Source organism: Syngnathoides biaculeatus, chromosome 8 (assembly GCF_019802595.1).
Source record: "Syngnathoides biaculeatus isolate LvHL_M chromosome 8, ASM1980259v1, whole genome shotgun sequence".
Lineage (NCBI taxonomy): Eukaryota > Metazoa > Chordata > Actinopteri > Syngnathiformes > Syngnathidae > Syngnathoides > Syngnathoides biaculeatus.
The window spans coordinates 21,064,745-21,087,097 of NC_084647.1; the positions used below are offsets into that span (position 1 = coordinate 21,064,745).

Consider the following 22,353-nt stretch of genomic DNA (forward strand, 5'->3'; position numbering starts at 1 on the left):
TAATGCCAATTTTTACATTTAAAAAAATAAATCAAATGAAAACCCTGCACTAAAAACTTTGTCCAGCCTTTCTATAGACGTAGGGAAAGGTATCAGGTCATAAGTACTTTCGTTTTGTTTTTTTATTTAGTTTTTCAAAATAAAAGCAAAAAAAAAAAACAACTTAATTCGGTTGCTGTATAATTTTGATTGGACAACAACAAAAAGCCTTTAAAAAATAAATAAAAGAAAATCTCCATAAATCCAGAAAGCACAACTCAAGACTGAATATTTAATTTTTTTTGTTGAAAAGTGTGATAAGCACATTTATGTTATTTTTAACCTCGCTGGCTTTTGAGAATACATGATCATGAAACAAAACATAGCAAAAACAAAAATAGAGATAGTCCCTATTGATTCATATTTCACAAATTCTCATGTTATGGAATGAACACAGCTGTATATATTCCATCCAGTTTATGGTATATTATTATAATTATTATATTAATATGCTGTACAGTATATTATAACCATAGGTCATAAAACTAATAGGATTCAACAAGCGTCTGTATCAGTAAGATAAAATACATAAAGGCAATTAACAGGGGAAAAAAATTGACAATCACATAATTGAGATGATTTAAAAGTTACTGAAAGCGAATCAGTTATTTGTGAACCAAAAAAAAGCCACACTAGAGGATCTGAGAAAGAGCGTACTGTAATTACTTGAAAACTAATTTTAAATGTATATAAATATATCTGTTTGCTTGACTTAATGTCTCCAGTCTTCGCTAAGTGTTACTTTGGCCTCATCACAACATCACATGATAATTACTCGGGAATTAAAAAAAAACTGTCAAATTAGTAGTTTTCTGTGAGTGCGTGTGCGGTGTGAGGGAGGCTACTTTGACAAACAACAACAAGCTCGCAGCGTCAATCTTTCCCTCCGTGCGCGCCTTTCCAAAACGCGCCGTCGTGCAGTTCCAAGCTTCTGCCACTGGGGGGCAGGCTCCTCCTGTGACAGCCAAGCTTGGGAGAATATTTGTGACACGAGAGCTACCGCGTGGAGCTGACTGACACACTAGACACGTTAACACCCCAGAGGAGACCGTGGACGTTATCATTGTGCCGATTTGCTGTGACGCTGCGTGTGTGTTGCATCTTTGTCAGTGTTTTTGCAATGCATGTCCCCAACAAATCCAGGCGCTGTCATGCCGCTCGCAATGGAAAGACGAGTGTGCCTGGAGGCCAGGGTGAACCAGTCAGAAGAAGACAAGGCCATGAGAAACAGTCGCCTCGCATACGTTTGCAGGTTAACCACAGCCGCTCAGTCAAACACACACTTATACACAATATCTGTCTGTCACATACTCAGGCAAAAGTTTTGCGCTCCCGAGTTCGAAGCCTTTCGTTTACGTCCACGCTCGCTGGTGTGATTGTCTCGCCGAGCTTTAAACCTTTTCCCAGGGTCAAGTTCCCCATCTCATTTTGAGAGCAACCTTCAAATGCGAACCTCGTGCATGCAGGCACACACAAACATTCCCCACTGGTGCTTGTATGTCTACTTCCACCCCACATCCCCCACACCTCCCCCCACTCCCTGTGGCAATGCGGGCAAGTCTGAGCACTCTCACCAACTCGGCCGCCCCGGAGCGACGTGAACACACTGGCATTGCGCTGACACATTCCTATACGCCGCCTTTTCTTTGCCTCCGTGCTGCCCCCCCCGGGCTGCTTTTTCGGGAACATCTTCCCACCAAAGTCATGTGTGTGTGTGTGTGTGTGTGTGTGTGTGCTCTGACCTGCACATGAACTTTAACCCCAGTGTGCCTGTGGTGTTTCAAGAGTGCTGCCACACCAGGCAGAACTGAAACCTCTGGGTTGCTTTCTGACAGCCTGCTGTTGTGTGTGTGTGTGTATAAATATATCTGTGTGTGTGTGTTTGTACCCACAGTCGTATCTCTGCTGCATCTCTGACGCCCGTCTTTTGCGTTTTCTCCTTTTTGTGTGGTCACAAATGTGCACTTTAGCAGTCCCGCGAGGGCGGAAGTGTCTCATTTTCACACGCACACGCAGGTTCAGCACATAAGCGTGTTGTCCATCCGACTTTTGACTTTCTAACGTCTACGGTACGAGATAGTTGGGCGATCGTGTTGTGTTCATAATGCAGACATGAAGTGAAAGGCGGCCTGTAAGGCAGCGGTGGGGAAGGGAGAGTTGAGTGCACTTTCACACTGTCAAAGAAGCGAACGGTCTCATTGCGAAAGCGCCGCAGCGACTTAACCTTCAGTACCCTCTCGACGGTTAGAGAAAGCCTCGAAGATGACACTCATTTCATAAAACCTCCGTTATCGAACACAGTGTTGCTTTGGAAGCCAATTGGACCGCACACTACTCGCCATTTTTTTTATACAAAAACATAGTAAATTAAAAATAAAATAATGTTTAAAGGCATTTCCCAGAATAAACATGTTGTGAGAGATATCAGAGATATTATCCGAGTTTACCTTATTGGTCTGAAAATCATTAAGTAGATAAATAATACATGAAATAAATGCTTACGGATTACAAACCCAATAGAGCTCTGAGATCGACTGACTCAGGTGAAATAGTGGAGTCCAAAGCAAACACGGTGAAGCAGCATTTAGCTATTATGCTGCACAGAAATTGAATAATTTTCCAACAGAGGTGAGGTCAGCCCCAAGTGTGAATATTTTTAAATCCAGGTGGAAAACTCTTCTTTTTTTTCTCATGCTTTTTAGAATATATCCACTTTTTGATCATATTACTTGCACTGTTTGTGGTTTTAATTGTCTTTTTTTAATATTGTGTTCATCATTTTTATTATTTTTATCCCGTTTAAAATGTTTTTATCTCTTTGTTTTCAAATGCCTTTAATCATGTAAAGCACGTTGAGTTACCTTGCGTATGAAATGCGCTATACAAATACTTTTCCTTTGCTTTGCTTTGCTTTGCTTACAGTACGTGTGTCTGTCCTGTGGCAGCGGCATAAAGTTTTTAGGGCCTTAGAGAAGAATTCTTCCCGTGTGTTCACCTGTTTCCATTTTTGTCTGGTGGTGTGCGACAAGATTTTCCTTAAAAGTCCTTTTTTTAATTCCCAGGTCCTTGCAGGTGTACTTTGAGTGACTTTAGTGTTGAAGTGCATACCACACACACACAGACACACACACACACACTTGGTCGCAGTGCGTAGTAGTGTACGTGGATGCTTTACTTTTTTTTCATATTTCAGCTCCCACATCAGTGTGAGCTGCCCCTCTGCCTTTTGAATCTGTTTTGCTGGCCCATGTAACAGAATCTTTTGATTTTGAATTGAAGTCAGAGTGCCAGCTAGCTGGCCCACAATCACGTCAGCATTTTTCTGTCCTGTGATTGGTTGGACAGAGCATGCCAAGTAGCGATCTGAGCACATTAATATATTCAACAATCCGCGTCTCTGGTGAATATGGTCTATTTTGATGAATAAATATTGATCCTGAACATGGCCATGCGATGTATATGGCACAGTTGCGTGCATTTATCTTGGTGATGGTTTTGTTATTTGCAATGTATTAATTCCCACAGTATTAATTCAGGAGTCCCAAATATCAAAGGTGCCACTGTTTTTTTTTGTTTTTTTTTTTTGTGCTACAAGTCTTTTATCCATAATTTCCACCGTCAAAACACAAGCTAATGCTAAACCACAGTATATTTTTACTGCCGATGTTTTGCATTACCTTGTACATTAAAATGATCATTTCTGTAAATACAGCGACTAAGTGTATTTTCTCTCCGCTCCATTTGTTCTGTTGAAGGGCTGAGAAGCTATTAAAATGTGACAGAAAGACAAACATGGCGGGGGCTCCGAGTCGCTGCAGCACAGCTGAGAGCCATCCAAGCCGCTGATGGAGTTTCCAGCGAATCTCTTCTCGGCTTTCCGACGGCCTTCCAAAGAGCAACAACAGCCCCTGTCTCTTTCCTGGCGCTGACCGCTAACCTGGGGGGGGGCGAACCAGAGTCAAACCCAGCAGGGGAGGTAAGGAGGGGTGAGGGTGGTGGTGGTGGGGGGGGGGGGGGGTCAACGGGAAGTGGTGTGTGTGGGTGGCAGTGCCAAGGGAGGGTGGAGGGATTGGATGAGGAAGGTGGGCGGCCACTCGGGAGGGTTTACCAGCAGGGATTGAGAGTGGGAATAGGGCAAAGGGGTGGAAAAGGGGGGGGGGGTTGCTGGGGTTTTTAGGGGGCTGAGAATGATGGAGTAAGTTGTGCTGGAGAGTTGACAGATGCCACAGTCCAGACCCACAGAGCAGGAAGTCATTCATATCAAAATGTGCTCGTTAGCAGCTGCCGACAGTCACTGTGGATGTGACACAACAGCCCGAAATCGGGGAGGCAGAAGCAGGTTTTCCTCTTCTTATCGCAAACTTGCGATATGATGCATTTTTATCTCAATTTCAAACGTTTTCCCGGTGTTCCAGAAACATGTCCGTGCCACGCTGTCATCAAAAATACAGCAAACCAGCCGTTCGTTATTAATCATCCACCGGTTTGCATTTGGAAAAAAATGGGCCTCTTTGTACTTATCAGTTTTGTCCGTTTGCTCTCTCTTTATTGCCACAAGATGGTCCCAAATAGGAGAGTAGTAATTGTTGTCAAGGAAGTATTGTTGAAGGATTTTGTAAGTAGGAGAGGAAGTTTACACGAGGCTGTTAGTGAAAGTTATGGAGCGTCTTTCGCCATGTGTGCATGAGCATGTGTACTTCCGGTGCATCTTTTTGCAATCAAATCATCGGTAATCCGTTTATTTTCAAACAGTTGTTATTGACATTATAATGAGTGTTGTACGATCATAGTTTGGGGTTTCAAAAATTGTGAGATAAATAGCGTGACATCTCAGTATTGCATCATTGGAAGACGTTTACAATTAAGTGGAACCTCCGAATATGACTTATATTGAATAAAATGGACTGTTTGGACTGAACAATGTCGATTGTCTCTTAAAATGCCGCTGACAAAGTCTGTCAGTTCCAGAATGTTCTCCTGGCAGGCAGAGAAAGGGACTGACGTATTTCCGCATCACAGATATCCAATGTGACTAGACACGATTTCAAAATACATGCCACCCGTGCCTAGATGACACGTTATTCATATTATACCGAGTTTCTCAAGTGTTGAGTGTTTATGAGTATGGTAGAGGTAAATAAGAGTGTGGGGAAGATTAGAGACTAGAAATTCCTACAGCTTTAAAGGATGTAAAAAGCTAAAATAAAGAAATGTCAGCCACTTTGTGTATTTCACCGATTGAGGGGGTGGGCGGGGACCGAAATCCCGTGATAAATGAGGGATCACTGTAAAGAGTCTTTGCGCAAAAGTGCTCCTAAATTCATGTGAGAAGAGGCTCTCCGCCCAAGCCGCAGATACAGTGAGAAACCTTCCCTACAAATGAGGACGCACTTTACATGTCAAAAGCTCTCCCCGCAGCGCGGGGAAGCGAACAGTCAAATGGGGGGTGACGCGGCCCACCCCTGCTATTAGTGGTGCAACACCCGCTCCAATCAGCTTAATGTTAAAGCCGTGCAAAGGCAAGACGAGCGCACGGGCTCACCAAACAGCCACTTAGCCGGGAGGCTTGTGGCTTGACGCAAAGTTAGCGATGGGAGCGTAGCGCTTAGTCACATGAGGAATTGAGAATAAATGAGGAGGAAAAGTTTGTTGGGGTGGTGGGGGGGTTTAGTTGGCAAGGAAATCCAGCTGTGTGCCAGAGTGAGGTCTGCTCATCTCATTGCCCCCTCAAAGACTCGGCGAGTGCAGACACATGCTCACTCTTTGAGCCACTTCCTGCGCACAGGGCATGGGAACTCCCCTGATTCCCCCGCCACATTTATCCCCCTCACCCCCACCCCCTCCTCCTTCCCTCCATCCTCCTCCCACTCTCTGCTCTTCCTTCAAATCATCCCTGTCCTTTCGCTCACCCTCTTCCCTTTTTCACCCCTCGGTCGCATGCGTCGCCCTCCGCCGGTGACCGAGGAGTCTTCCCCATTTTGATTTCCTGCCTCCATCTGTGCCCAATTTATCCACAGCACGGCCCCCGCGCTAATTTGTTTTTGATTTCCCCCCTCCCGAATTAGGAAAGCATCGCTCTCTCCGAAAGGCGAGCGCACATACATGCACATGGACATTTTTTATTGTTTTATTCCATAAAAGTTCCAATAAATCACTGGATATTAATCGGCCCCAGACGGCCTCCCCTCCCCCTCCCCTCCTGCTCCCCCCTCGCACAAACACAAACCAGATGCATAGGAAATGGGATGGCAAAAAAAAGGGCACCCAAGAGACAGACTGCACTCTTATTTTCTCTCCTCCTTCCTCGCTCTTTCGTTTCTGAGAACACTCGTTCACCCAGAAATGCCCGCACCCCGCCAGACCTCGTCGAGGAAATCAGTCCATTCACAGCTGTTGTGCGTCGCTACACTCGCGCACGCCGGTTTAAGGTTACAAACGTCGCTTCCCGACTCACTCGTTGCACCTGCACTGCGGGGACCATTCAGAGGCCTTTTCTTATCTCACTGCAACATCCAAACTGAAATTTGTCATCTGCCTCCAACCTGCCCCGCTGGTGCGAAGGGGGTCCTCGGTTTACGGCGGTACTGACACATTGGAGCGGACTCACAGGGGGTCCTGCAGGTCCCGTCATCTGACGATTCGTTGCAGCTGATTGAGTTCCTACATCTACAATATATATGCAGTTAGCAGAGCCTTCTCGCTAAACCAGGTCTTGGAAAACGTTGGACTGACTGCTGCTTACTTGTGAAGTTCTGCTGATCAAGGCCGTATTCTTTCACATCAACTTTCCCTAATAGGTTCTCCTCTCAAAAGTTGTTGTCTGAAGTGACTTTACTGAACTCTTGAGTTTCTCTTATCCATCCAGTTTGAATCAGATTGTCTTCAACTTACGTGGCTCAAAAGATCAATCAGGTGTACTTATTCACTTCTACTCTGCTCTGCATTTTGATGAGATGTTTTCTCTCACCCCGACACAGGTCACCGCGACCCCCCCCCCCCCCTCTGGAGCCAATCCTGGAGGTTGGGGTTGATAATGATCACCTGGTGGGAGGCCCTGCACCCACGTGGCACAGAGGTGACGTGGCCTCCCAGTCCCATGGGCTCACCACCGACAGGAGGAGCCAAGGGGCTCTGGTGCATGAGAGGTGGGTGTCAGCTGGAAGCGAGGACCAGGGCAATCCAATCCTCGGCAACAGTTATCACTAGGGACGTGCCTGGACACCTCCCTGGTGAGGTGTTCCGGGCCCCGAGGACAACACAGGGAATGATGGAGAAACTACGTCTCTCAATTGGCCCCAAAACGCCTCGGTAACTCCCAAGAAGGACTGGACCAAATGGCTGGGGGAGAGGGAAATCTGTCTGGACTCTGTAGCTTCAGTTGATGCCCCTGTGACCCGACTCCGGATAAGCAAAAGAAAATGGATGGGTGCAATCATTTGTAACACCAAATCTGGAAAAAGAAAGGTACTGAGAATACTTGCCTCAAGACAGATGGGCTTTATTTCAACACATCAACTACAATGGAACTTGGTACACTGCAAATCTCCACCAAGGACAAACACCAGTCATGGCCCCAATCCATCTATGATTGAGTTTCTTCGGTAATATACAGCACTTTGCTGCAATAAGAAAATACAAATAAATAAAAAAATCTCATAAAAACACAATTACCATTTGTGCTTGGTGGTGATCACGATGTTCTTTCTTCTTGGCACGTCGCTCTTTATTACGAGAAAGAAGACACACTTTGTTTGAAAAATGACATCGCGATTCCGTGTTGACCAAAACCAACTGACAGCAATGAGTCCAGCGCCACCCTTTTTAGATAAAGCGTCCTCAAAATGATCTAATGGACCCTTTCTTAATCCCAAGGTCAATTAAAGGAAGCATCTCATCTCACTTCAACATAGTTCCTAAGAAGCAAGATGCCATAAGACTAACACAAAATGAGTAATGGAGGATTGGTTTCAAATCAAAAAATGCATATGGGGGGAAATATGTCAGTTGCGTGAAGAGGATGTAATCGCACAGTCCAACACACCTGCACTCTGTTGGCTCGCTCAGTCAGAGCGAAAAGGGTAAGTAACCACCAGAGAGAGAAGATCTGGACGAAGGGAAAAGTGAATTATAGCCAGACATTGGAGAAAGGGAGACAGGTCGCGGAGGGGAGGGCTATGTGGGGAGTGGATGTGGATGTAATGTTAACGCGAGGACGTCTTTGTCCCACCCTGTCCTGGCCGGGCTGGCAGAGGAGTGAGGAGGTGGAGGAAGGGGAGGAGACTCTGGCCGATAGAGAGAAAGATAGAGATAGAGAGAGAGAGAGAGAGGCAGAAAATGTCAGAAATGTGAATGTTGGCAGACGTGAACGTGGGGGAGAACGTTGGTTTTCAGGCACGCAGGGACAGCCTGCAGAGTTCTGCCAAGAGAAACATGGAACTGCAGTGCATATGCAGGACCTTTGAGGGATGAGAGGAGGAGCGTGCTTGCATGTGTGTGTCTTTAGGAAGACGCGAGGTTCCCTCGGGCGCTCGGCTGGGCTCTGGCCAGAAGATGAGCGCAATGCGACAAGACTGATTAAACACATTTTTGATGATTAACATGACTTACAGAGGATTGAAAAAGTCCACACACCCCTGTTCAAATGCCAGTTTTTTTGTGATACACACAAGAAAAGAACAAGATAAATCATTTCAAAACTTTGTCCACCATTTTTGTAACATATAACCTGAACAACTCAACCACATTTGTTTGAAGGTTGATGTGGTCCCTTGAAACAGAGGTTTTGGTTGTCATTTTCAAAAGGCAATCAGAACACCAAAAGAGGACCATAGCTAAAGGGAAGCACGGTGGCTACGTGCTTTGCTTTGGGACTGATTTCTTTCAGCTGAAACTGGGGCCTTGGACAATGGTATTTTGAACTGTTCAAAATAGCAGTCAGCAATGTAAAATGTCCTCACAAAAATTAGACTCAAGTGAAGTACAGATACAGGAAAAAAATCAGTTGAAGTACAGTAAGGACGTGGTTGCACTCGGTTACTCCCCATCACTGCATGCTTATGTCTGCTTGCACACCAGGACACTTTCCCAACATCCCCGTTGTCCAATAACGAGCTCTGCGGTGCTGTCGGCCGGATAAGATTTCGTCTGCGTGGAACGATAAGGCGGCGAGGGAGCCAGCGGCCCTTTGCCAAAATCTCTGGCCCAGATGTCCACTCTCAGCCGTCCCCGTTGACCAGGGCCTCGCCTGCCAGCGCTCCGCTGCATATCCCCACATCGTTGGAAATATGTAAATATGTTAACTCGCGGAGATGTCCTCTCCTCTTTTTCGACCTTGTAGCACTTTTGGAGAGGAGGCGAGACGGCGGCCAGGAGAGAAAACAGCTCCAGAGCGCCTTATAAGGGCCGGGTTTGGGCTCCGGCACCAGCTTCTCATCACTTTCTACTCCGCTGGGCCATTACACGAGCAGGGGAACACATGCAGGAACCCTGCCTGAGCTTCAACACTTGGACATGCACACGTACACACACATAAACACACAACATGCAGGCAGGCGGCGAGATGCGGCATCCTGGGTGTGTGAGGGAAAGGAACACACAGGCCAATGCACTGTACACTGTGTTCCACACGCCAGTGAAATGATTCTTTTTATTGTGGCTGAACCAGATTCGCTCTTTGTAAACACAGTCAAACAAGTAACAGAGATGCTGAGTTAGAAGGCCAGAAGCAGTGGTTTTACTCAACTTTGGCTTTCAAAACACTTTTATTGCAATAGGTTTTAGGTAGCGCAGGGTAGCAGTTTAATCACTTTTCAAATAAAGTCTTAAAGATACTACTGCACCACTTGCAAAGAACTATTAGGGCCACACTTAAAGGAATAAAAGCAACATTTCAAGCGTAATATTATGAAAAAGAAATGTCTTCATTCATCTCTTTACTGCTGATCCGAGCTTGAGTCGTGGGGGCAGTAGCTTTAACAGGGACAACCAGACTACCCTTTTTCCAGCCACTTCTTCCAGCTTTTCCGGAGGGATCCCGAGGTGTCCCCGGGCCCAGGTGAGCCAAGAGACGTAGTCTCTCCAAAAAGTCTTGGGTCGTCCCCGGGGTCTCCTTCCAGTGGGACGTGCCTGGAACATCTCACCAGGGAGGCGTCTGAGAGGTATCCAAATGGGATACCCCAGCCACCTCATCTGGCTCCTCTCAATACAGAGGAAAGGTGACTCGACACTGTGCCGCTCCCAGATGATTGAGCTTCTCACTAAAACTCTAAGGGAGAGCCCGGACCCGGTGCGGTCATTTTGGCCGCTTGTATCCGGGACCTTGTTCTTTCAGTCATCACCCACAGCTCGCGTCCATAGGTGAGGGTAGAAACGTAGATCGACCGGTAAAATGAGAGCTTCGCCTTTCGACCTTTCTCTCTCTTTATCACAAGGGACCGATACAAAGTCTTCAGACAGACCCTGCACTGAGCTGCCTGTCGATCTTGCGTTCTATTATTTCTTTACTCATGAACAAGAGCACCAGATACTGTTACTCCTCCACTCGGGGCAAGCTCTCAACGCCAACCTGGAGGGGACACGTCACCGTTTTCCAACTGAGGACCATGGTCTCAGATTTGGAAGGGCTGATCCTCATCCCAGCCGCTTCACACTCGACTGCGAACCGCTCCAGTGAGAGTTGAGGTTCATGGCTTGTTGAAGCTAACAGGACCACAACATCTACAAAAAGATGCAATACTGAGGCCACCAAACCAGAACCCATCTACGCCTCAACTCTGCCTAGAAATTCTGTCCATAAAGGTAATGAATAGAATCGGTGGGAAAGGGCAAGCTTGGCTGAGCCCAAACCCTTACCGGAAATAAGTCTAACTGCAATGCCGACCAAACTCTGACACCGATCATAGTGGGAGTGAACAGCCTGTATCAGAGTTTGGTACCCCATACTCACAAAGCACCCCCCGCTGGACTCCCCAAACGATACGGTTGAACGCCTTCTACAAGTCCACAAAACACATGTAGACTGTTGGGTGGACTCCCATGCAGCATTGAGGACCCTGCCGAGTGTGTAGCGCTACTCCCCTGTCTCACGGCCAGGACAAAAACCACACTGGTCCTGGACCATCCTCTCCATGAACCTGAATAGACCTTACTGGAGTGTCTAAGGAGTGTCATACACCTGTAGCTGGAACACACCCTCCGGTCCCCTTTCTTAATAAGGGGGACCACCACCCCAATGTGCTAATCCAAAGACACTCTCCTTGATGTCCACGTCGGGTCGATGTCAGGAGTGCCCCATCGACAGTGCACTGCTTCACACACTTTTTTAAAAAAAATATTACTATAGTAGTGACAGTTTCAGTGGATACTTGATAGATAGTGGATGAGTTAAAGGAAAAAAAAAAAAGGAAATCTGAACCCACCGTAGTGAGATCTGCTACACTGAGCTCAGTGTGGCATCGCCCGCTTTGAAACCGAGCGCAGATGTATGCCATCAGCCCCTTAAAGAGAGAATAAATCTCTCCAAATGCATCCACGTCTTAGTTTACCTCGACTTGTAACTCGCAGCGCCGTCGTATTTCACAGCCGTCATCGCCTGTGTCACCTGGGCGCTTATACATGCACTTATGTGTTGCGTGGCCCTCATCTGTGGAGCCGCTGAACTCTGCGTGCCCTCTTGGGCCCCGACCGTTCAGAGATGGAGAGAAGACAGAAACCTCACTCGTTCTCATTTTCCAGAACTGTACCTCTTTACTTGGTATTTGCGGCGACTGTGTGTGCGTGTGTGTGTGTGTACGTGTGTGTGTGTGTGTGTGTGTGTGTGTCTAAGTGTGTGGTGGGTATAGTCATCCATGCCTCTCTGGCTTGTGGTTTGGGTCTCTTGGTGGAGAGCAAGGGTGAGGGTGGCGGAACAGTATGGCTGCCACACTGCCACAGACATACTGGCACCACCAGCCCAGTTCGAGTTTCCCTTTCCAAGATGTAGAACCACTACTTTGTGTGTGGTGTAAGACGATGTCTCCCTGAGTTTTGATGCTGTGAAATATCACGTGGAAGGGAAGGGAAAGTGCCACATATTTACTCCCATACAGCAAGAAGTAAACAAAGCAAAACAAAAACAAACGCCCTACACTTTGTCGTGCTTTTAAGAAAAGTGGGAATCAAAGATAGCAAGAATTCTTTTGGAGTCTTTTTTTAATGATAATGGTCCCGCCTCTGGTTACCTCAGTATGTCTTCATTTTCGTGGAATCACGTGATCGTGCGAAACTTGGGGGATTGGGGGAAGGTGTAGGACCCATGTACAGTATCCTTTAAGGTCGAGAGATGTCCAAATAAGACTGTAAAACAACACGTTAAGATAAAACGGGAAGTGGCTTCCGTCAGCCAATGTATTCCATTCAGTCACAACAATGATCATGGAGACAAAAGTGGCTGTGTTTATTTGTTGAAGGGAAAATTATTGAATCTCTTCAGAAGGGACGAAAATAGGGCTGCATGATATTTTGCTTGGCCATCGTTGTTGCCATAGACGTGTGCGCAATTGTTACACGGTGAGGTCTGCTGCGAAGGTGGTGTACTTTAATATATAGTGAAACAACTGTTATACTAAAAGTGACCAGCAGGGGGACTTTTTGACATGTTCAAAAGAATAAAAGAACGTACACCTCTCGCATTTCTTATTTCACGCTTCAGAATTAAACTAGGCAGACGCGTGGCAGCTGCGTGAGTGCGCAAAAATCCATTCAGGGACACTCCGTAAATGCAAGTAAACATGCTCTTTTGTTATACAGTACACAATTGCAAAAATGGATTATTAGGAAATATTTGTATCAGAAGGCTTGAGTTAAAATGCTCTATGATCACACTGTAAAAATATGGAATTTATTTATATTTTTTTGCAATATAACAATAGATGTATTTTTTTTAACATCATTAGCCACCGCTGCGAGGACTGCAAAGTCATCAGTCTTCTCACCATCATCGCTCTGATACTGTGTTGCATGTTTTTGTTTGCACGTTAAGGATAATTTAATTCCTCATTAAAAAAAAAAATATTCAAGCGTTTTCGTTGTATTTTTGAGATTGTAGGGTGAACGCTCCGGCTGACTATTAGCGTGGACTGAACAGGGAGATTAATGCTACTCGGCTGTCAGCAAAATATGGATAAAAACGGAATTATGAACTTCTTTTGGAACTCTTATGAACTACGAACTGAACTCATTCATTTTTGGAACGACAAACTTTTCAATCTTTGAACAAGTTGGCAGGTTGCAGGTTTAGCGATCAAGATGAAAGCACTGAATGTGGTTGACGACCTTCCGTCTTCTGGGATGGTTCCTCAGTGATAATGTAGCTGGCATTCGTCACTCCTCCTTCAAAGCATCCGTACATATTAAACACATCAATCGATTTGAGGGATGCCCCCGATGTTTTTTTTTTTTTTCCTCTGTCGTTCAATAGCATGGTTGTTCAGTGGTTAACACTGTCGCCTCACAGTGAGAAGGTCACTGGCCTCGAATCCCACTTGAAGGGAATTCCTGTTCGCATAAGGTTTTCCCTGGAAACTCCCGTTTCCCACATATTGGGAAAAATGTGGAAGTTAGTTCTACTGACCAAGATACTGACAAACATGTAATGTTGATGTTGTTGCCGCCCAATGAAAGGCACAATATTTTTATCCTCTTGTTGAAGATGGATCATCTTTTTTTTGACGTGTCCCAAACACTTCATTGTGCTTAACATGACAATTAACTGTTGGGCATTGCCCAATTAAAAAAAGCAAAACAAGTACCTCCAGCAAAACTGCAATTCCCAGATAAACTGAGGAAAAACATATGCATATTTTTGTATTTGGATCATGTGTTTAGGCATTTCTGCCTCACTGTCAGAAGTTCCTTGTTCGAACCTTGGGCAAGGTCTTCCTGTGTTGAGTTAGCATGTTAGCGGTTCTGGTGATACTTCGGTTTCTCATGCTCCAGAGAAAAACACTTAGAGATAATAAAATACTTGAAATTGTCCATACATAGGCGGCACAGCGCCCTAGTGGTTTGCGCATCTGCCTCACAGTTCCAAGGTTAGTGCTTTAAAACGTGGCTCAGGATTTCCTGTGTCGAATTTGCATGTTGTGGGGAAATAAAATGAAATGTGTAGCTGTAGCTGTTTCTGCTAATGTGGTTTAAACTTCACTGGAACATGCTGAAGGGCAAATCTGCTTCATACTTCAGAGGTTCTGAGATTGAATCTTTATTCAGGTTCTCCTGTTATTTTCTACATTCCAAAACCCAACATGTTATATTCGCTAAAGATTCCGAATTGTGTGTATGCTTGTTTGTCTCTATGAGCCCTGTGATTGGCTGCCGATTAGTCCAGGCGGTACCCTGCCTCTCGCCCAATAACAGCTGGGATGGGCTCAACATTCTTGAAGACAAGACGCACGATAAAAAAAAAATGGATGCATAGATGTTATCTTTACACACGCAACAACATATGACGGAGTTGACAGCTTCAGCTAACAATCAAACGTCCACAAAGACAATCAGTATGCAAATTGGCCTTACAGTTACACAACAGGGGGTGGGGCAACTTTACAACAGCTGTTTCATATTTTAAATAGGCAGTAAAAAGAAAAAAAAAAAACTTTGCTTGATTGTTCACACTTGATGGGTTGCAGGGCACTCCGAAGGCCCAACAATTCAATTTTGTCCTTTAAAACAACAAAGCGGTAGTGACCCAAGACTTTTGATTCACCCTACCGTCCATTTTGAGTGCGACTCAACTGGTCACCAGCCAATTGCAGGGCACTGCGGATAAACAATCGTGGATGCTCACAATCACACCTACGGACAATTTGGGGTCTTGACTGAAGCTGATACGCATAATTTGGGAAAGTGAGACTGGGAGGAAGCCGCAGGACTTGCCAAAAACTGGGGAGAGCGCGCAAACTCCACACAGGAAGCCCGCGGCCGAGAGTCAAACCCAAAACCTCAGAAATGTGAGGCAGATATGCTAACCACTCACACACCATGCTGCCCCATTAAAAACTCAGTTTTCCAGAGCGGCGCATCACTTTTCCGCAGTTTGCCTTTCCAGTGTGTGTGTGTCGCTGTACAGATTGGCAGAGGACCACGCTTGCCGACGATTTATTTTATGATTATTATTTTTTTTTTTTTGTGGGTCTTTCTCTGTGTTTTGCTGCGAGGGTGTTTGTCTCCATCCCTCCCTGGGACTGGCAGCGTCGTCTGGGCACTCATTTCACCGCTTGGCTCTGAAACCGGCAGGATGTGAAGATCACCGCTTTACTGTGTGCTTCTATGCATGCATGGATGTGTGTGTGTGTGTGTGTGTGTGTGTGTGCGCACCCCCCGTTCCTGCTCCCCCCCGATTCTGATTTTGCGTCTTGGCTGACTTTTTTACCTCTCGAAGAATTTGGAAAGGCTGTGAGATTTTTTTCTCTTCTTGACTTTGAGCAGCACTACCTCTCTCTCTCTCTCTTTCTCTCACTCTCCCTCCCTCGCCCTCTCCCTCTCGCTCTCCCTCTGCTGATTCCTCCCTCGTTCTCTCTCAGGCCCATGTCTGCTGTGGCTCCTCGCTAATAGATTTCATATGTTGCTGCAGTTGACATCAGTCTTAAACTATTCTACATGTGATCCCAGATATTTCCTCAGGAAATCTGTCAGATATTTATTGAACGCTAATAAAACAAACTTGCATGTCCTTCTACCTTCTACCTATCTCCTCTCGCTACTCTCTGCACTGTTCTCGAGTTGATTCTTTTATTAAGACCCTGGCTTTTTAACTGGACTTTTTTTTTTCTACTGAAGACAATTTCCTTCCATTCATAAGAAGCCGGCTGGCTGAGAAAAGCACATAGGTTGGTCTGTTGGGGGTCTTCCACTTCCTCTGTTTCTTTATTCTTTACATGCCATAATGAGCTTTTAATCCTCCTACTGGTCTTGTTCACACAAGAGCACACTGCTTCCTTCATACTATTTGTAAGCGATAATTCATTAGTCTTGAAGATGCAATGTTGCGTGCATTTTTGATGTTTGGCTTTCTTCATATTTTTGGAATAATATCAGATGCATTTTTTTTCAGAATTTAAAAAGTTCACAGGTGTCTTACTAACGTTTCCGACAGGCTTTTATCTAAACATCCCGGCAGCACACTTAACACCCTTATTTGAAGCATCACTGAAATGAGCCCGTTTTGAGAGAGAGGTGATTACTTCTTGTGCCCTGGAAAGAAATACACTGGTTGTATTTTCACTCGTGGAGGCAGCACTTCATTATCAAACCACCTAATTCCATTTGTTGATTTTGTGTGGATCAGTGTATGCGGCGCATACAGCGGACTCATCATTGTATGGTTGGATTGGAGAAATTCAGAAAGGCCGACCGGGGAGAACGAAGAGCTGCATGGACGCACGCAACTTTGGCACGTCTACCGAATGCTCGTCAACAATGTCTCCATGTTGCTAGGTGCTGCTTTTTGCTTGAAATAGATTTAGCAGTTAAAGGTTGAATGTAGTGTCTACAAATTGAAACAATTACCATTTCCTTTTCTCTGAGGCTACAATGAAGGCATTTTTTTTTCAAGTCTACTACACATGTGGGTCTATTAAAAGTAGGGGTCTCTAGTTGAGAAAACGTGGTGATTAAACTTCACATATAAAAACTTACATAAACATTTTCTAGAAGTAGTTCTCTGCAACAGTTTGATTGCATATAGTATTTGGCATTCATGAATGAGCTCTATGAACTCTACCTAGCAACAAGTGGCTGAATGAGCATGACCCCTACATCCTTATACACACACGCACGCACACGCACTCTCTCTCTCACACACACACACACATAATAAAAAAGAATTCAACCAATTCTGGTAATGTACATGATATTTTCATTTAAATTGTGAAGTATGGAAGTAGATTAGTGCCACCAGTATTTGAATTTGCAATGTAAAGTTAAATAGGATTTGAATTTGAAATGCCACAGAAAAAAGGATTTGAATTGGACAATTTGCTGTCTGAAATTTCACCGTCTGTGCCACCAGGCAGGACACCCAGCCAATCGCAGTTACGCTTTCTTAGTCACGTGACCACACATACTTTGAAAGCGTAATTTGATTGGCTGGGTGTTCGGTTCTGACCTGAAGTAACCCTGCCTGGTGGCATAGACGGTGAATTTTAGACTGCGAATTGTAGCCACTTGAATTGTTAACAATGAAAAGTTACATTGAAATACAACTAGTGAAAATGTGATCACTTTACTTTTCAAATTCAAATCTTGGTGGCAATAATCTACTTCTATAGTGAAGTTTTACAATCACGAACATTCCATGTGTCTTTGTAATTCTCAATATTGCCTTTGTAAAAAAAAAAAAATGATATACTATAAGTCTAATTTTTGTGCAGTGAACCCTGCTTGGATTGTTTTCTACATAAAAAGAACAATGGGGAGGTAAAAAATGTCTAATGTCAAATTACTAACAAGGGATTTCTAATACTGCTGCTTTTCTGGGATCTTTCCTCCTCGCAGCTTCTACACGTCAAGAAGTGATGGAGGCAAGCCACTGTCCTCCGCCATACTTCTCCACCACCTCCAACGCATCCCGCGTGTTACCTCACCGTGATGTGGGCCTCCGCGTTTCGGCGCGCCGCCGCGGCAACACGCTGCCATATAAAGACAGGTATTCGCACTTAGCGCAAAGCGCTGCACAGTGTTCAAAAGCAGACAGGACGCCACTGAAATGATGCAGTGAAAAGTCGCACTTTTGAACAAGGGCCATGAAAGGTACACGTTCCGTGGAGTGCTTTTTTTTTTTCCATTGGGTGTTTTTTTGTCAGATACAATGAAAAAAAGATGCATGAAATCCAAATAAAATCCAAACAAAAGTCTTCAATTTCAATAAATAGAAATCCTAGATTTCATTACTTGATGGCTTTAATGCACTCAAGGTATAATAAACATTCAAACCATAAAAAATGACATGATAGTAAACAAATAAATGATTAAATACTCATTTGAATAAGCATGAAATATAATTAAGAGTGACTAAAACAACAAACACAGTGTGGTGACATGATGTCCATGTTGTGGGGAGAAATGTGTCTTATTACTCTACTTCTTGCTCATTCTGTTTCTTGAGGTTTTTTTTCTGCTTTTTTCCAAACTCCATTTTCAGTTGACTTTTTTTGTGTTCTTCTCTAAAAATGCTTTCACATTGAAGGAACACTTTCTGTCCATAATGTCCTTCCCGTTATGCTCTCAGTGCTGTGCTGCAGATGTCAGATGCCATGCCACAAATAAAAACAAGAGGGGGGGGGGGCACATTTCAACAGTCAGACAGAAACAAAGGAAATTCCATTCATCCATTTTCCATAGCGCTTGTCCTCATCAGGATCTTGGGTGAGCTGTCAACGAGAAACCATTCACGTTCACGCCTGTAGACAATTTAGTTTTTAGCGAATATGTTACGGCAATGCGAGAGATAGCCAGAAAAATCGGGGAGGGGGACGGGGTGAACGCACATAAGCACGAAAATGTCTAAACTCGAATCAGTAGGTTGTCTTTCTAAGATCGAATAAATGGAACAGACCCTTGAAAAGGCTGATTTTCTAATGCAAACAGGCAACATTTGTCAATTTATAAAGTCCAAGTCAGGGGTGTCAAAACATCAGGGGGTCTAATCTGGCCCGTGGGCACTCTTCTTCCCATAGTTCATTTACACGTAAAGACTCTTATTTTGAAACTGGTGCTTTTATTTTAACGCAAGCACAACAAAACTGGAAATTCTTTTAGTCGCATCACGTGACATAAACAAGGCTAAGAGGGAGAGAGAGAAAAAGATCGGCTTCAATCAATATGCAGTAAGAAAGTGAGACTTTATGTGAAGCAATGCCAATATATGTATCACATCATGTATTGTTTGTCCAGTATTTCATCACATTTAAAAGTGAATTTGCGGATTTAATTGAGACACGGGTTCATTAAAGCACGGATAAACGTGGTTAGCTTACGTCAGACAAACAAATCACACGAGTGATTTTCTGTGGTGGCAACCCCCAGAAAAGGAAAAGCTGGAAGTCACTTCTCTCTACAAGTAAATTTGATGCAGGCTAATAGTTGGAGGGTTACAGTTGCTAATTGTTTGTGCAGACAAATGCTAACCTCATAACTTCATTGTTTGTATTTTCCGCTTTTTATGGCAAGCTACTGAGTGGCCATCAAATAAGTAGCAAATTTGAGTTTATATTATGCACTACTGTGGAAATGTGTCTTTAATCGACATGACAAATACATTCATTTTTTCATTTTTCTGCTTCACATTGTCAATCTGCCTTTATGTATTTACAAGGCACTTTTCATTTTTAAAAGTTCCCACTTCAGTTTGTATGGTGTGAGTAGTTCGTTGAGCTTTTCAATATTTCCAGATTGAAGTGGAAATGTAAGTAAATGTAAAGAGATTTCTAAATAGCTTGCTTCATTAACGGTACGTGCGGTTCATCGATCTACACTGATTTCGACGTTGCAACTGAATGAAAGCACTGATAATATTGTGACTGATTGTAAATGATAATATTGTTGAAATTGCACACGTTTGTTGACATTTGAGATTACTCATTTGATTTCAAACAAGATTGGAAACAAGAAAATAACTACTAAATGTGAATATTTTACCAAATGTATTCGTAATGATGTGAACCCAAAAATGGTTAAAATAAAAAAAAAAAAAAAACAAGTTGAATTGTCATCAATTGTCATAACTTATAAGGCCACAGATATCCTGGTCTGGCCCACATGAGATCAAATTAGGTTGGATGTGGCCCGCGTTTGACACTCCTGCTATATGTCAACTCCATCCAGTCTCATTAATAACAAGTAAAGTTTTAGCCAAGCATGTCTCGATTTCTAAAATTGCAAACTTATTGTACGTCTGACTGGAGTCAATTCATGTGATTCAAGTCCCCCACCCCCCTGTCTCTGTTAGTACAAAACAGCAAAATCCGCCCTTTCGTGCCGAGTGCTCCCCGGGGAAGAGATAAGGACGAACAAGACGCTTTCTTTGCGGGATCATCATTTAGAAGTGTCAAAAGTCTGCATGTGATTCATCAGCGTTACCCTTTTTTTGCCCTGGCTCTTTGTCACTGCCCAAAAGAGTCGTGATGGAAAACAAACACATCAGCATTTGGCATCGTGAACCCTGATCGTTGCCCCCCCCCCCCTCGCTCTTTCATCCCGCTCCCAAAAGTACGCTCGTTATGTTCTTTCTGGGTCCCCCTGGCTCCAGTGCCCATAACTCACCCCCGAGCATCAACAGCACACTCTCGCTAACCTTTATAGCGCTGCCAGAAAAGAGAAGGCGAATAGTTTCAAAACAAGAACATGATGACAGACGAGACGAGCGGGCCCCCGTCCTGCCCGGGCATTGGGAGATGCTGCGGGACAGCTTGATGGATGCTCGTGGGCTCAAAGGGTGCCACGAAAGTGAGGGTGAAGGTTGCAAGACGAGGACGAGGCAGAGATACCGCTGGCACAAGAGCCGACTGTCTGCCTTGCTTTTTCCATTTCTGTCACTTCCGTAATGGCTTCCATACTCTGGGCCAATATCACTAACGGTTCAGGAATTCCCTGCTGCAATGAAGCCTGCATTTTTTGTTGTTGTTGTTGTCTTTGTGTCCTCTACGAGCCCGTAACCTGCCGGGAACTCAATTGCAACATTTTCTTTAAGACAAAGCTTTTTGTTAGGTTTTTGGATGAGGAGGAAATGAGCTTTGTAATAGTTCAGGTGCACCCAGGAGTGACGCAATCGTGTTCTTGGATTTATTTTTTTCATAAGTGTAACGATGCAGCGGAGGGCTGGCGCAACAAAGGATGGTGGAAGAAGTTTAAATGAGAACGCACTCGAGATAATGAAGCCATCTTCAAACTCCTCAAATTAATAGGTTGCCTTGTAAGGAAAATGCACTTTTTGCCACGGTGCAATAGTTTTTAGACCATACTCATGCAAGCAAGAACACCAGCGACAAACTTAAATGCCCCCAGAAATAATGTTTCAGCGTCATAAAACCGTAATGTGACATTTTGATCATTTTGACTGTCATACAAGTGTAACAATAAGTGAACAAGTACATTATTGAGTGAACACAAAAACAAAATGGACAAACTGGACAAAAATATCAGTGCATTCATGTTCATTCATAGGTAAGTACTTCACATATAATGTTACTCAACGATTTCGTATTGTGATAAATTTCAGAGTAAATGTTTCCACGTAGGTGGCGCGGTGACTCAGCTGGTAAAGCGTTGGCCTCACAGTTCTGAGGACCCGCGTTCGATCCCGGTCCCGCCTGTGTGGAGTTTGCGTGTACTCCCCAGTGCCTGCGTGGGTTTTCTGGGCACCCCGGTTTCCTCCCACATCCCAAAAACATGCAACATTAATTGGACACTCTAAATTGCCCCTTGGTGTGATTGTGAGTGTGGCTGTTGTCTGTCTCCATGTGTCCTGCGATTGGATGGCAACCAATTCAGAGTGTACCCTGCCTCCTGCTCATTGACACGTGGGATAGGCTCCAGCACTCCCCAAGGCCCTCGTGAGGATAAGCGGCAAAGAAAATGGATGGACGTTTCGACATATAACTCCGAGTGCCAATGGCTTGCTAGGTAGTTTCCGGTCAAAGCACCATCCTGACATCTTGCGTTACCGTCATGGGTGATATCAGTACTCTATTTTTGAAATAAGTGTCATAAAAAGCCAAAGAAATGCTTCCCAGTATCTGATACAATATATTGGGATCTTGTGTGTGTAGGATTACAAAGACCAAGATTTTGGTTTTCAAATATAGCAAGTGCACATAAATACCCAGAAAAATCTATTTAACTGCAGCCGCTGGGAGGAAGCCGGACTATCTGGACAAAAAAAAAAAAAAAAACCCTAGACACACATGTGGAGAATACGCAAACAGGAACCTGAACCACGATTCTTAGAACTGTGAGGCAGACGCGCTAACCACTAGGCCACCGGGCCTTCACACACACACACACACACACACACACACACACACACATAGCTCGTGTCTGATATATTTATCCGCCTAAACGACGACTCCTCCACTTGGAAGCCTCGCACCGTCATCACTGCTAGCCACTTCTCTTTTCCAGAGTGCAACTGTACAATCCAGCAAAGCGTATGTTGCCCTGAATATGTTAAAAAAAAAAAAAAAACTACAGGTTGAACCGAAATGCTAAATGGGGTGTTTTTATAGAGTGCTCATTGTCTGTCAGGCACTTAAGATACCCCAAATTATGGCCTGCTTGAGA

General features: G+C 44.4%; 1 long non-coding RNA gene across 1 annotated transcript; it reads left to right on the plus strand.

Moving 5' to 3' along the window:
- The first annotated feature begins 1,098 nt into the window (after positions 1 to 1,098).
- LOC133504885 (uncharacterized) lies at positions 1,099 to 18,536 on the plus strand. The gene is made up of 3 exons (XR_009796099.1): positions 1,099 to 1,291; positions 3,795 to 4,015; positions 17,572 to 18,536. It is a non-coding gene; the product is annotated as an uncharacterized LOC133504885 (long non-coding RNA).
- The last annotated feature ends 3,817 nt before the right edge of the window (positions 18,537 to 22,353 follow it).